Source organism: Balaenoptera acutorostrata, chromosome 4, assembly GCF_949987535.1.
Source record: "Balaenoptera acutorostrata chromosome 4, mBalAcu1.1, whole genome shotgun sequence".
In the NCBI taxonomy this organism is placed as follows: domain Eukaryota; kingdom Metazoa; phylum Chordata; class Mammalia; order Artiodactyla; family Balaenopteridae; genus Balaenoptera; species Balaenoptera acutorostrata.
The window spans coordinates 123,679,122-123,693,156 of record NC_080067.1 but is presented as its reverse complement, the minus strand read 5'-3'; the positions used below and the strand labels follow the sequence as shown (position 1 = coordinate 123,693,156).

At 33.2% G+C, this 14,035-nt stretch overlaps 1 pseudogene; it reads right to left on the bottom strand.

Moving 5' to 3' along the window:
- Positions 1–11,243, bottom strand: part of LOC103001681 (40S ribosomal protein SA-like) — a 49,430-nt pseudogene extending 38,187 nt beyond the window's left edge.
- Between the last annotated feature and the right edge of the window lie 2,792 nt (positions 11,244–14,035).

Here is a 14,035-nt window from a genome sequence, read left to right as displayed (position 1 = left end):
TCTTTTTTATGGCTAATAATATTTCACTGTATATAAATACCACGTCTTCTTTACACATTGCTCTATTGATGGACACTTAGATTGTTTCCATGTCTTATCTATTAGAAATAATGCCGCAATAAACATGAGGGTGCCTATAGTTTTTCAAATTAGTGTTTTCATCTTCTTTAGGTAAGAACCCAGAAGTGGAATTGCTGGATCATATGGTAGTTCTATTTTTAACTTTTTGAGTAACATCCATACTGTTTTTCATAGCAGTTGCACCAGTTTACATTCCTACCAATTGTGCACAAAGGTTCCCTTTTTTCCACATCCTCACCAATGCTTGTTATTTCTTGTCTTTTTTATAATAACCATTGTAACATGAGGTGATATCTCACTGTGTTTTTGATTTGCATTCCCCTGATGATTAGTGATGTTGAGCACATTTTTATATGCCTGTTGGCCATCTGTATGTATTCTTTGGAAAAATGTTTATTCATATCCTCTGTCCATTTTTAAATCAGATTGTTTGCTATTGAGTTGCATATATTCTTTATATATTTTGGATATTAGCCCCTTATCAGATATATGATTTGCAAATACCATCTCCTGTTCAGGGGGTTATCTTTTCATTTTCTTAATGGTTTCCTACACTGTACATAAGGTTTTCAGTTTGATGTAGTCCCATTTGTTTATTTTTGCTTTTGTTGCCTTTGCTTTTGGTGTCTAATCCAAACAATCATCTCCAAAACTTATGTCAAGGAGCTTACCACCTACTTTTTCTTCTAGGAGTTTTATGATTTCAGGTCTTACATTCAAGTCTTTAATCCAGTTTGAGTTAACTTTTGTTTATGGTGTAAGATAACAGTCAGGTTGCATTCTTTTGCATATAAGTTTTCTCAACACCATTTACTGAAGAGACTATCCTTTTCCTCTTGCATGTTCTTGGCTCCTTTGTCATGGTCTATATGATCACTTGTAGTTTTTACTTGTATTTAAACATTAAAACAGTGGAAAAACATGAACTTCAAAGTGTGGTATATTTACTTGATAAATACCTATTTTAGTTTATATGAAATATTTTACTAAATCTAAATGTTAATAAAACTAAAATTCTTTCTTTTTAATTATTTAATTATTTTAAAACTAAAGAATAAATCATAAAACAGAAACTAATATTATTATATAATGTAATATTATTATATTATTCCTTATGGTTTCCTTTTTCCTCCCCAAATACATTAATGAAACTGAAAGTATTAAGTAAATAATTTGTCTTTTTTATACTGTAATTTTTATGCTATTTAAAAAATTGGCATGTTCATATGATGTCCCATAAAATTAAAAAAAAATTCTTTGTCTGCATTTCTTTTCTGGCTATTATTATGGGCTTGGGAAGCGAGTAAAAGAATTTCAAAAATTTTACTGAACACTTATTTTATGTAAGGTAATTCGTGGAAGACTAAGATTTGAGACTTCTGGTGCCTTGACAGCTGGTACCATATATTATAGTCATCTTCTTACTAAAACATAGTTAAGATATACAATATTACCCTTATTTTTTTTGGAGCCTACAGTGTTATTGGAAATGGTAACTATGTACAAACAACTATGATAAAATGAAATACCTGATTTTTTTTTTAACAGAACCGAAAAGAGTTATTTTGCTTTATTGTAATCGACTGTTCTGGAAAATGAGGATTTCCTCTCGTTCACAGTTCCCTTCCATGTGTCTACCTTTTCTTTTTCTCCTTCTTCTTCTTTTTTTTTTTTTTTTTTAATCTCTTTAGTCTGTTTTCTCTCTGAAGATGGTCCTTTGAGAATTTGGAAGTACTTAGTGCAGATGACGATTCGTTTTGTATTGGCTATTCAATTCCAAGTAGCATTTCCAGGAACAAAATATTCTTCTTTTGGAGTGGACTATTAGTGCCTGTCATGATGAATAAGGCTTTTTTTTTCTGTTTTAATTTTTATTTTATATGGGAGTATAAAAGTATCTGATTACTGCAGATTTTCAGGAGAGAGAGAAAGAGAAATCTTGTGATTAGGGTACTCACAACACATGTCATGGATGATTATTTAAGCTGCATCTTGAATAACTTATAAAAAAAATGTATGATGAAGAAAAAGCTTTACCAGGGAAGGATAATGAGTTTGGGTGTGGATATGTTGAGTCACAGGAGACTCTTCAGTCCTGATCATGAATAGGGGTCTATGGGTATCTTTTGTCAGGTATCTTAAGTTCTAGCAAATTGGATATTTAGTTAGAACCTGTAAGCATTTTTTCTGACACACCTAAAATAATGGACAATTTATTCAGCACTCCTTCACTTAGAAAGTATAGACTATTATAGAACTTGAATATCGAATGCACAACAATATGGCATAGGGTTTATTTGGTTTTGGTTTTTGTTTGTTTTCTACTATAGTTGATTTACAATATTGTGTTAGTTTCAGATGTATGGCAAAGTGATTCAGAATATATATATATATATTCTTTTTCATATTCTTTTCCATTATAGGTTATTACAAGATATTGAATATAGTTCCCTGTGCTATACAATCAATCCTTGTTGTTTATGGCTTTGCTTTTTTTAAGTGGGTTTAGCTTATTCTGTCATTCTCTGTATAAAAATATGGATAACTTCATTCTTCTTTTGGGAAGGTACCATGGAAAGGGGATCAGAGATTTAGAGGACAGAAGCCACCCTCAGAGCTATGGTCATTGCAAACCATTTTTATCACTGGAGAGCCTCCCAATGAGAAGAGATGGTAACAAACTGAGGAGCGTGACTGACCGCGGGCAGCATCATATTCTCTCATTTGTGGCTTACCTCTCTCTTGAGATCTAGAACTGGCCTTCTGTTGTTAGATCTGAGTCGCAGTTTATTTAAATTTAAAATTTGTGTAGGGAAGGTTTTTAGCCTATTCTACCTAGATATGTACATAGTTAATAAACTAGTATTTTCTTTCCAAGCAAAGCTGAAAATAAATATATACTTACAGTATTCTTTATTCTGCCGGTTGTTGTGATTAACAAACAGTTTATTTTTTGGAATCCAATTTACAATCATCTTTCTGTTATTCTTGTTAATATTATTATTTTATTTTATTTCTAGATATCACAGTTATTCAGGTTCAGTTTTGGTAAAATAGGCAAGACACTGACACCAAAGCCATAGGCCCAATCTGCACACTTTGTTTCTCTGGTCCCTATGATTGTGGTTATTTTTGAAGTCGGGCACCTTTATAAAAACATGCCTCTTCCATAAACCTCTGGACCTACTACTTCCCATAGCCTTATTCTTACTTCTAGAATTGTAAGATTCTTGAAGGCATTTGAATATGTGACTTCTTAAAGTTACTCTGTTGGTTTTCAATAATAAGTTACCTATTTTACTAACAATACTAATAAGACCATATTAAAGGAGTCTTGGTAAAGCTACTGACTATGCCTTGCGTCTCTCTGGGCATGAAGATCTTGGCAGTGCAAAGAGTTAAGTAATTTACTCGCAAAGAACAATGATTTTTCTCCCGTTTATTTTGGACAGTTTAAAACAGAACAGTAGGGACTTAAAACAATCAATATTCAAAACCTGAGGTAGCCACTGCTAGTTCAGCTGACACTCAGAAATCAGACAGAAATATCTTCTTGTTAGTCAAAACTGAATCTGCTGTCTTATATTTGTGGGACTTGAGATCTGGCATGGCTATCTTTATCTATACATGTCTATGGATAAGTCACATCACCGACCGGAACTCCAGTTTTATCTGTAAAAGGGAGATGAAGAATTTCTATCTCACATGGCTGTTGGAGGTCTTAAATGAGCTAACATGAGAAGGTGATTGATTCTTATTAGTCACTCAATCAAAAAACATGCAAAATATGTCATCATAATGCAAGTTAAATTATTTTAAAGTGCAACTGAGTTATTTTAAACCTCAAATTGATTTAAAACTTCCATTTGTATAATTTAATTTAAATAAGATAATGGCTCTTTAAACATTACTATAACTTTTCATAAAATTATCTACTTTTTTCATTTTTGGCACTAGGTTCAATTAAAATTTCATTTGGCATTTGAAAAAAATCGAGGTATGAAAGTTTTCTACGTTGAATTTGTGAGATGAAAAATTTTGTATTAAAAAGTCTTCAATATTGCCAAATATTTATTTTGAGACAATCTTCCATTTTAATTTCCCTCTTTAAAAAAAAACAGTTTATTTTCTTAAATCATTTTGTGGTTAGTTTGCTTTGAACATACTTCAGATATTTCACAATTTATGTATGGAAAAACAAGTTTTCCCATGTCTAGTTGATATTTGATTCACAGAGAATCTAATAATAAAGTGGTCCCCTATTTAACATCTGTAAATTTAAACATACCGGTTGAAATGGGGTAACAGATATAATTATCCAGATAACTTCATCCTTCCCTATCCTTAAAAGTAACAAAGACATACTTTTACCTAGATTTTGAATATATGAACAAAATGTTTTGTGGTCCAAATCCTTGGATAATTGCATTGATTTTTAGTGTAGGAGGGAACCTGAGGGAGAAGTAAAGTAAAGAACCTGTGGATACACTCCAAAAATAACTTAAAATTTGTAAAATATAATTGCTTTACTCTAACTTATAGCTCTTGGGAATATAAATTCTTACTATCGCTTGTGGAGAACATTTTGGCAATACTTATCAAAATGTAAAATGTACATGCTTTTTGATTTAAAAATTCTACTTCAAGGCATTTATTCTATAGATAAACCCTCCCATATAAAATAATGTATGTACAAAGATACTCCTTATAACACTGTTCATAAAAGCAAAAGTTTAGAGTCAACTTAAATGTTCATCAATATGGTTTTGGTTAAGAAATCATTGGCTACATACGTCTTATTAAGAGAGTTAGTTTGGTGCTAGTTAGGAGTACAAGCCCTGGAGCTGCACAGCTTGGGTTCTCATCTTGGCTCCACCATTTATTGCTGTGTGGACGAGTCATTTAGTTTCTATTTGCTTCCATTTCTGCATCTTTAAAATAGGATAGCAATAGTACCTACTTCATTGGATTTTTGTGAGGGCCAAGTGATTGCAGAAGGTTTAAATATGTGCAGAATTTAGCACAGTGCCAGGACACAGGAAGCACTTCACACATAGCAGTAGATCTTCTGCTTGGTTGAAAAATCTGTTTCAGGTGGACACAAAGAAATAATGATACATGAGTAATAAGTGCTATCATAGCACAGAGAATGGACAATTAATGTTTTCTGAGATGTAAACACATACATGCTAATGCAGATGATCCTACAAAGTAGATTATTTACATGTAGATTACGGGTGGGGGAGGGTTTAAAACAATCTGTTTGGATTTCTGAAACATCAGGAAAAGGTAGGATTGCACCAACCCAGGTCGGTCCTTGACTGTGTATCCTGAGATTCTCATAGCATATTTTATTTCTTTAACGTTTTTGAAGTCTAATAGTTGGGTTTTGGGAATTGATTTTGGCAGTAATTATTTTTGCTTAGTAGAATATGGGAAAGGTTTAATGATGGTATAAGAAAAAAAAAGGACAATTTTTAGTTTACAACTCACAGAGTCATTTTTTTTCCTTTCCTTATACCTGCATAATTAGACTTTCAAGTCTTTAAGGGTATAAAGATTTTCAAACATAGTACCCTGAATGCAGAAAAACCAAAATATTAAGCATAGTAGCTGTGAGTAAATGCAAACATCTCATCTCTGGTAGAGACTCTTGAATTTTTTTGTGTGAAGAAATTCCTGAAGGGGAAATAGGTACTTGAAGCTTTAAAAGAGCAGACATCGTTTCTTCCTTGTTTCTCCTTTCTTAAGTCAATCAATAATTTAATGAACATAAAGACATAGAAAGGGAAATGTCAACTTTAAGGAAATGATGAAACCATTTAGCCCCATAACTTAGTATATATGTATAATGTAGGGCAACCAGGGGCAGGGAAAATTTGATCAAGGTTAAGAAGACAGCAAGAAATAAAGATATTGTATTATGAAATTATTACTTGGTTTCAGAAAAGAGAAAGGGGAACAAAGGCAATGTCTGCTTTTTAAAAATTGAAAGTCTCCATTTATCTTGAGGAGCCCCTCTCCAGAAAAAGTTCAGTGGTCACTGCTGTTAATATTGGCAGTTATTCCCATTATGTATAATTGTTTTTATTTTGTTGTGGAGTCAGGTGAGCATAGTTCTCCAAAATCAATGACTTATTGTTCGTACCAAGTAATTTTCTGCAGCTTCTTTGAAGCTTGTTTAAAGAGATGCTATCTTTTCGGCATCTTTGTGGTAGCCTCAGTGTTTATAGTATAAATCTTTAACATATCATAATCTAGCTTAGAACAGTATTATACCACTTCATATGCAGTATAACTTCACAATAGTATATTTCCATTTCTCCTCTCCCAGGCTTTGCACTACTGTCATACATTTTGCTTTTCTACCTTAATGGAACACCATACTACATAAAACATTTAATGGAATAACTTGCAACAGTTAAAAAAAAATGAGGAACCACTTTATGAATTACATGGGATATGTTCCAAAATGTACTGTCAAATGAAAAAAGTGAAGAACAATATGTTGCCTCCGTGTGCGCATGTGTGTGTACACAGATGTATTTACACATACGTTTACAGAGAAAAAGCCATCTTGGAAAATGTTGTAACAGTTCAGTAACTGGTCATAGTTCCTGTGGGGAGAGGAATTGGAGAACTTGCATCTTTTGCATTTGCTACCTCACTTATGCATTATCTAGTAACACAAATAAATATGTAAATAAATAAATGAAGGTAGATGGAGAGGGTCGACACTGGACTGGGAAACATTACTAGAAATCTCTGCCATCAGGCCCTTGACTGTATCAGTATCTGAGTCATGAGAATTTTAGATGGGGAACAGAGGAGGAGGGGCAGATATGAAGTACTGAAGAATGAGTTTGGTTTTATGAGTATTAATTTGAAAACATAACTTCAGAGAAGTGAATTTAGAGCATAAAAAAGAGAAAGGAACGGGTTTGAGATAAATATTGTAAATTCACTTATATGTAGATATTAATTGCAACATGACATTGACACGTTCACCTAGACTGAGTGTGTAGTGAGGAAAGAAGAAAGAAAAAGATGGAATTCTGCGGCCGGTAAAATAAGAGATGCTATATGAAAGAGAGATGGAAGGGAAATCAAATTCTGCAAAGAATTAAGAGAGGTTGTGATGTAAAAGAAGCACAGGGAATGTGAATAATGTGAAGACTAAAAATAGAAGCCAATTTAAGGATTAGGAGATAGTACATGGCAGAGATTTTTGACCTGCATCTACTATTTCTAGGTCCATATTTCTATAACATCTAAAATATGTAATGTGTTATATATATATATATATATATATATTTTTTTTTTTTTTTTTTTTTTTTTGGTTGGAGCACTTGGTGGCCTACGTACCTTGTTGCTCTGGGACAGATCCTGCCTGTGAGGGCCACTTCTTACCCTTCCAGTAAGCTTCTGGTGGAAATGCCAGTGGCCACTGGCTTACCAGCCTCCCGTCTGCTGTATCTGCAGATTAATTTACTGCCCATCCTTTTTCTGCTCTCACTTGACATCTCATAAAATCCCATAGGTGGAATTTTAAATTCTGTGTTGATTGTTAAAAATTTATATATATTTCAAACTTTCATAGATACAAGATATATATTTTATATATAGTATATATAATATATACATGTTAGTGTATGTGTGTATATATATATTCCTTTTATACCTTCAACTTAGGACCAGGATACTGTAAAAAAAATCAACTCTTTATTTCTTATCTGTGAACAGATTGTGAGACTGTGGTCAGGGGCATGACCAGGAGTGTCATTCAGCTGGAAAATACTGAAAGCTGAAAACAAGTGATAGGTTCTGAAGTCAGGTTCTACAACAGGAATAATTTGAACCTTTTAAAGATATCTATAATGATTGTTATCTGGGTCAACTAGAAAACATATATTTGCCAAAGGTTTGCTATAACCTAAGAATTCAGCGTGATATCCCTCACTCATTTTCTCCACCACTTCACCTCAAAATAAATGGGCTTTGTCCTGTGGTGTAGCCTTTCTTTTTCTGCAAAAAGGAGAAGACATGGCAGAGAACATGAGTTAGCTACTTGTGCAAATTGAAATCAGTGATTTTCACTGGAATGAATCTAGCTTGTTCTCTACAGATTGCCTAAATAAAGAGTGGGAAGCCGAAAGGCCTCTGCCTTTTAATATTTATTTGGTTAAGGCTTGAAGATAACGTTGACCTCAACATTAAAACCTAAGATTAAAATCTTTACAAACCACAATTTGATTGAGTAAGGCCAGAAAGTGACTAAAATAAATGATTGTACTGAGATTGTGTATATTCCCTAGAGACTAAATTTGTCAGAAATAAGAAAGCTGCCTAGCCTATTTTTAAAGAGCCAAATCGCATTTCTGTACTTTTTAGTGTATCTTAGCAACCCACAGAGCCAAATATGTACGCCTGAGCAGAGAGAAGATTCATACTCCTATATGCTTCATTTTATGCAATGTTAAAATTCATGATTTTCTATTACATTTCTGGATGAGACAGTCCTTCTCCAAAATATAAGAAAGCCATTTAATTGTATTATATTTCATGGAGAAAAGGTACTCTGAGGTTTTCTTTGGTTTACAAAATTTACGTAGTATTTTAGAGGGATGAATCAAAGTTTTTACTGCGGAGCTGGGACAAAGTTTTTACTGCAGAACTTTATATAATTATGGAGTCTAAGCAAGCATCTGCAAGGATGAGAATGTCTTTATTGCTTATCTAACTCTATCCTAAGAGATAACAATTTTTAGGGAAATTAAGTATCTTGGAATAAACATTACATGTGTTTACTCATTGATAGAAATCAACTCATTATATATTTATTGAACATCTACTGTGTGCCATGCACTGTGCAAAGAACTAAAGAAATCCAGGTAAAGAACGGTAGTTTTTGTCTCAGTGCACTGACATTCTAAGGGAGAAAACAAACTAAAAAAGAAAAAAAAATGTACAATGTAATGAGAGCAATGGTAAAAGATGTGACCTGGGATATTGTATCCATTGAAGTACAAGCAAAATAGATATACAGGCCTACAGAAACAAAAAACAAAAAACAAACTTCTGTTCAGGGAATACACATTTTGAGCTAATTCACCCTGAACACTTACAGCACATAAGCATTTTACATGTAAGAGAGGATAAAAAGTGCCACACTTATCTTGAATTCTACTTAATTGATATTTGGGTAATTTTTCCCCCTTGTAGTTTGCTTGTAGAGTTATCATTGATATTACAGTGTATTTTTTTGCATATTTTACCTTGGCCGTAAAATATGCCAAATTATATTATAAAAATATTTTTGTCCCATGGGAGAGCAAAATATATACCTGAGATCTAGAAGCTCTTTTTTAATGATGAACTCAGAGTCATAAAATACATTTACCTGATGCCTTTTTCTATAGTTTAAATAGTTGTCTTGCTCTCCTTGATAAAAACAGTGTGGCTGAACCCTTTTTTTTTCCAGAATTCTTTTTGGTTTTAAAAACTCTGTCTATGGTATGAGGTGTTGATCTAAGCAAACCACTTTCCTTCCTCCAGATCTTTTACCATCATTTATAAATTATTCTTAAAACATTTTCATAATAGTTTTTTAATATTTTCTCAGAAAACCCTTGTATTATAAATATTAAAAGAATAAATTATCCAGCCAAAAACGTTTAATGAACCACATCCATGTTTCCCAATATATCGTTTACTTTTCTTTGCCATGGAACAAAGAAGGATAAATGTGAATAGTTGAGAACTGTCAAAGTGACATGGTGCAAATCATGTATAATCTTAAAAATTAGTCCAATCCATGTATAATACTAATAATTACAGCAAGTCATGAATAAGATTAATCATTGATTTTGTAAGGTTTTACTATGTCACAAGTAATGTTTTCTCTGTTGCTTCCTGCAGTAAATAGAAAGCTGGGTGCTCCATTAATACATTTGCTCCAATGATCCGAGCTTTCGTATGTATTCCATTTTCTCCTTGTGTCATTGTAGACAGTAAGTTTAGGGTTTAAAGTTTTAAGTCTCCATCCACTGTTGTTTCATAGAGAGGATGGCTCACTTTTACATCATTCCCTCTAGATAGCTTTTCATCTACTAAAAAACAAGGCTCCAGACAAATCTCTCTCAGATCTGTCCTTTCTTTTCTATTTCCACTTCTGCCACATCCACTGCCTTGGTTTAGACCATCTTCTCTATCTGGACTGGTCCATTTGTCTCCCACCTCTACACTTGGTCAATGTTTTTCTTCTGGCATCGGAAGCAAACAAGACATTCTCAAACCTAATACGAATCTTTCATTTAAAAAAGAGGTCTGCATTTCTCTCAAGCTACTTTCGCAGGATCCCCGACAGCTTCCTTGAACAGGAAGAGATAAGAGGTGTTTCTGGCAATGACTGGCCAGCTTTGCTTTAGAAATTCTTCCGTTACCATTGCATTAATGGATTTGAACAAAGTGTGGCTGAAGGAAGTTGTAGGGAGGAAGGAAAAGGCAGCCCAGTCTCTGGAGATAAACCCTCAGGAAGGACAGCTGATTACAGTGTCGAAGAGTCCAGGTTTGTAGACAGAGACATTTAGAGTTTCTGTTGTGACAATGAGAAGAGGAAGAAGAGAGGACTGCAATTCTACCAAAGCAAGCATGGGGCCAGGCCTGTGACGCTGTGTGTCACAAGAGGCTGAGCTAGAGGGAACAGAAAATGGAGTTTCACTTCTGTACTTTGATCCCAGCTAATTTAAATGGCACTTAGATATGGGATAACAAAATGAGGCAGTGGAATCTACCAAACTAACAAACTTAGTTCTAACCTTGGGAATCCCTTAGTACAGTGGGGTAACCATGCTTCCTGGGTATGGTTGTTAGCGGGAGTGGTAACCCACATTCTCCCTCCCTCTTCCTCTCATGTTTCTCTTCCTCTCTCCATCTCTCTTTTTCTTTCTCTTTCATTTATTTTTATTAGGTAGACATTAAATACTAGTTACGCTACTCATAATATGTAAATTATAACAATACAGATGCTCATAAACCCACCATCCCATTATATAGAGTATATTGCATAATTTTTAGTTTCCTGTGTGCTTACCTCCATAGAGGTAACAGCTGTAAGAATCATGTTTACCATTCTCATGCTTTTCTTTATAGCTTTCCCACATGCTCATAACCCTAAACACTAAGTTCTAAACTATGTTTAGTTCTACATTTTAAAATTTTATGTAGTGAAATCATGCTGTATGCATTCTTCTACAGTTTCCTCTTTTCTCTCCAACTTATATTCTTAAAATGCATTTTTGTTGTTGCTTGTTACTATTTTATCTTCATTGTTAGATGGAATTGTGTTGTGGTAGATATTTGGGTTGCTTCTAGTTTTGTTTTTTTGTTTTGTTTTGTTTGTTTGTTTGTTATTGCAAACAGAGTTTCTGGGAGTACTTTGGTACATATTTCTTGGTTCATATATAGAAAAGTTTCTCTAGGGTATATACAAACGTAGGAGTGCAATTGTTTTGCCACACATAGGATAAATACATCTTCAACTTTAGATACAGCCAAACTGTTTCCAAAGTGACAATATAGCCTTACACTCCCACCTGTAGTGCATAAATGTTTGGTGTTCCACATCCTTGATAACACTTGACATTCTCAGTCTTTAAAATTTCCAGTCAGGTAAATATGAAATGATATCCCACTGTGGACTTTTCCTGAATAGTAATGAGGTTGAATATCCTTTATATATTCATTGATCCTTGAAATTTTCTTTTCTCTGAAGTGTCTTTTAACTCTTTTCCTCATCTTGTCTTTTTCAATTTGCATTGCAAGAGATCTCTGCCATGGAAATGTATTTGCTGTAAATATCTTCTTCCAGGCTGTGATTTATATTTTTACTCTCTTTGTAGCATTGTTTGGTGAACAGACATTCTAGAATTTAATGTAGTCAAATTTATCAACAATTTTCTGTACTTTCTTTTCTTGGTTAATAAATCCTTCTATATCGTAAATATGTAAAGATATTTTTCATATTATTTTCTAAGTCTTACAGTCTTTCTTTAGTATACTTTTTATTTTGGAATAATTTTAGGTTTACAGAAAGGTTTCAGCAATAGTACAGAGTTCCCATATATTCTTCCCTCAGTTCCATCCTTTGTTAGCATCTTGCATTACAATAGTACATTTGTCAAAGCTAAGAAACCAACATTAGTACATTACTATTAATTGAACTCCGATTTTATTTGTATTTCACCAGTTTTTCACCTGTCTATTCCAGGATCCAGTCCTGGGTAAGATTGCATTTCTTTGTCACTTCTGCTAACCTGTGACAATTTCTCAGTCTTTTCTCATTTTTCTTGACCTTCACAATCTTGAGGAGTACTGGTCAGGTAACTGTAGAAAGTCCTTGAATCTAAATTTTTAGATGTTTTTCTCATGACTAGAGTGGGGTTAAGGGTTTTTTGAAAAAAAATACTACGTAAGTGATATTCTCATCCCAGAATATCAAGGGGTGCATGATATCTACAAGACATCACTGGGAATGTTAACTTTAATCTTCTGTAAGAAAGATTTGTCTCCTCTTCCCAATATATTTATTTATGCAACCATTTATCTTTATTCATGTATATATTTGTGTACATTTAGTATATATTCATGTATATTTATTTTGTACTTTGGTTTAGTCTTGCAGTTTTTCATTTACATTTAAGTCTTTTGTCTACTTGGAACTGGTATTTCAATATGGCGTGAGGTAAGGGACCAGTTTTATTCTTTATATACAGATAACTAACTGTCTCAGCACCTTAATAGAAAAATTCATCCCTCACCCTCCCACATACACACCCTTATCTGCAATGCCAGTCTATTCATAAAAAGGTTCTGTTTAAAAAATTATTGTCAATCTAACATTTTAAAAATTATTTGATTTAGTTCTGGTAGATTGAATTTTTTTAATTTGAATTTTTTTGTGATCTTTGGCTATTTGGTATGTTGTGTATTCCTTGTGATGTTAAAAACAGTTTATAGCATGCATCAATTAAAAATCTTTTAAGAATAGTTGGAACTTCTTTAAAAGCCAAAGCAAAACATTCAAGGTAATAGTAACAACTGTTGATTAGATGCTTACTGTGGGCCCTATACTAAAGATTTACCTACAATCTTTCATGTTGTTCTCACATCATTTTTGCAATATAGGTGCTTTCCAGATTGCACAGATGAGAAAACTGAGGTTCACAGAGGACAAGTAATGTACTCTAAGTCACAGCTAATCAGTGGTAAAGCCAGATTCAAACCTGGTTTTGACTTCAAAGTTTATAGTTGATTTCTTCCAGTAAGGACTCTGCTTGCTTTACAACTTAATCCTTTTGACTCAAACCAATTTTCATTGAATCCTTAGTGTAAACACTCCAAGAAACATTTACTATTAAGGTAGGTTCTGCTACATCTGCCTCAGCTAATATTGGTTATGAACAATAGTAGTTTCAAACTGAAATAGATGCATAATTTCAAAACCAAACAAACTCAGTTGTTTATAGAGATATTAACTTGTGCTTGAGAGAGCAAATGTGACCACTTATAAATGAAACTATTAGAAAGAATCAAATTTACAAACCTACTTAAGCTATTAAGATTATTTTTAGGGAAAGCAATAAACCAAGAGAAACCAGCAAGTTCACCTTGCTATTAAAACCATGGAGAATTAAGGTAAGACTGGAAAAAGAAGATGGGAAACTAATTTATAAGAGCAATTTAACATCTTCAAGGTAATAAATATGTAATCCTTTGATAGATGTTTGATTTTAAAATTTGCTGTGCAGAGCACATTTTATTTTAAAAGGAACCATAGAATTTTTAGGTAAAGGGATATAATTCCTGGCCAAGGATCTGTGCTGCTGATAAATCCCATAAATAGCAAAAATCTGATTGGAAATCCAAATTCTCATAGAAAATAGGGACGTGTAGA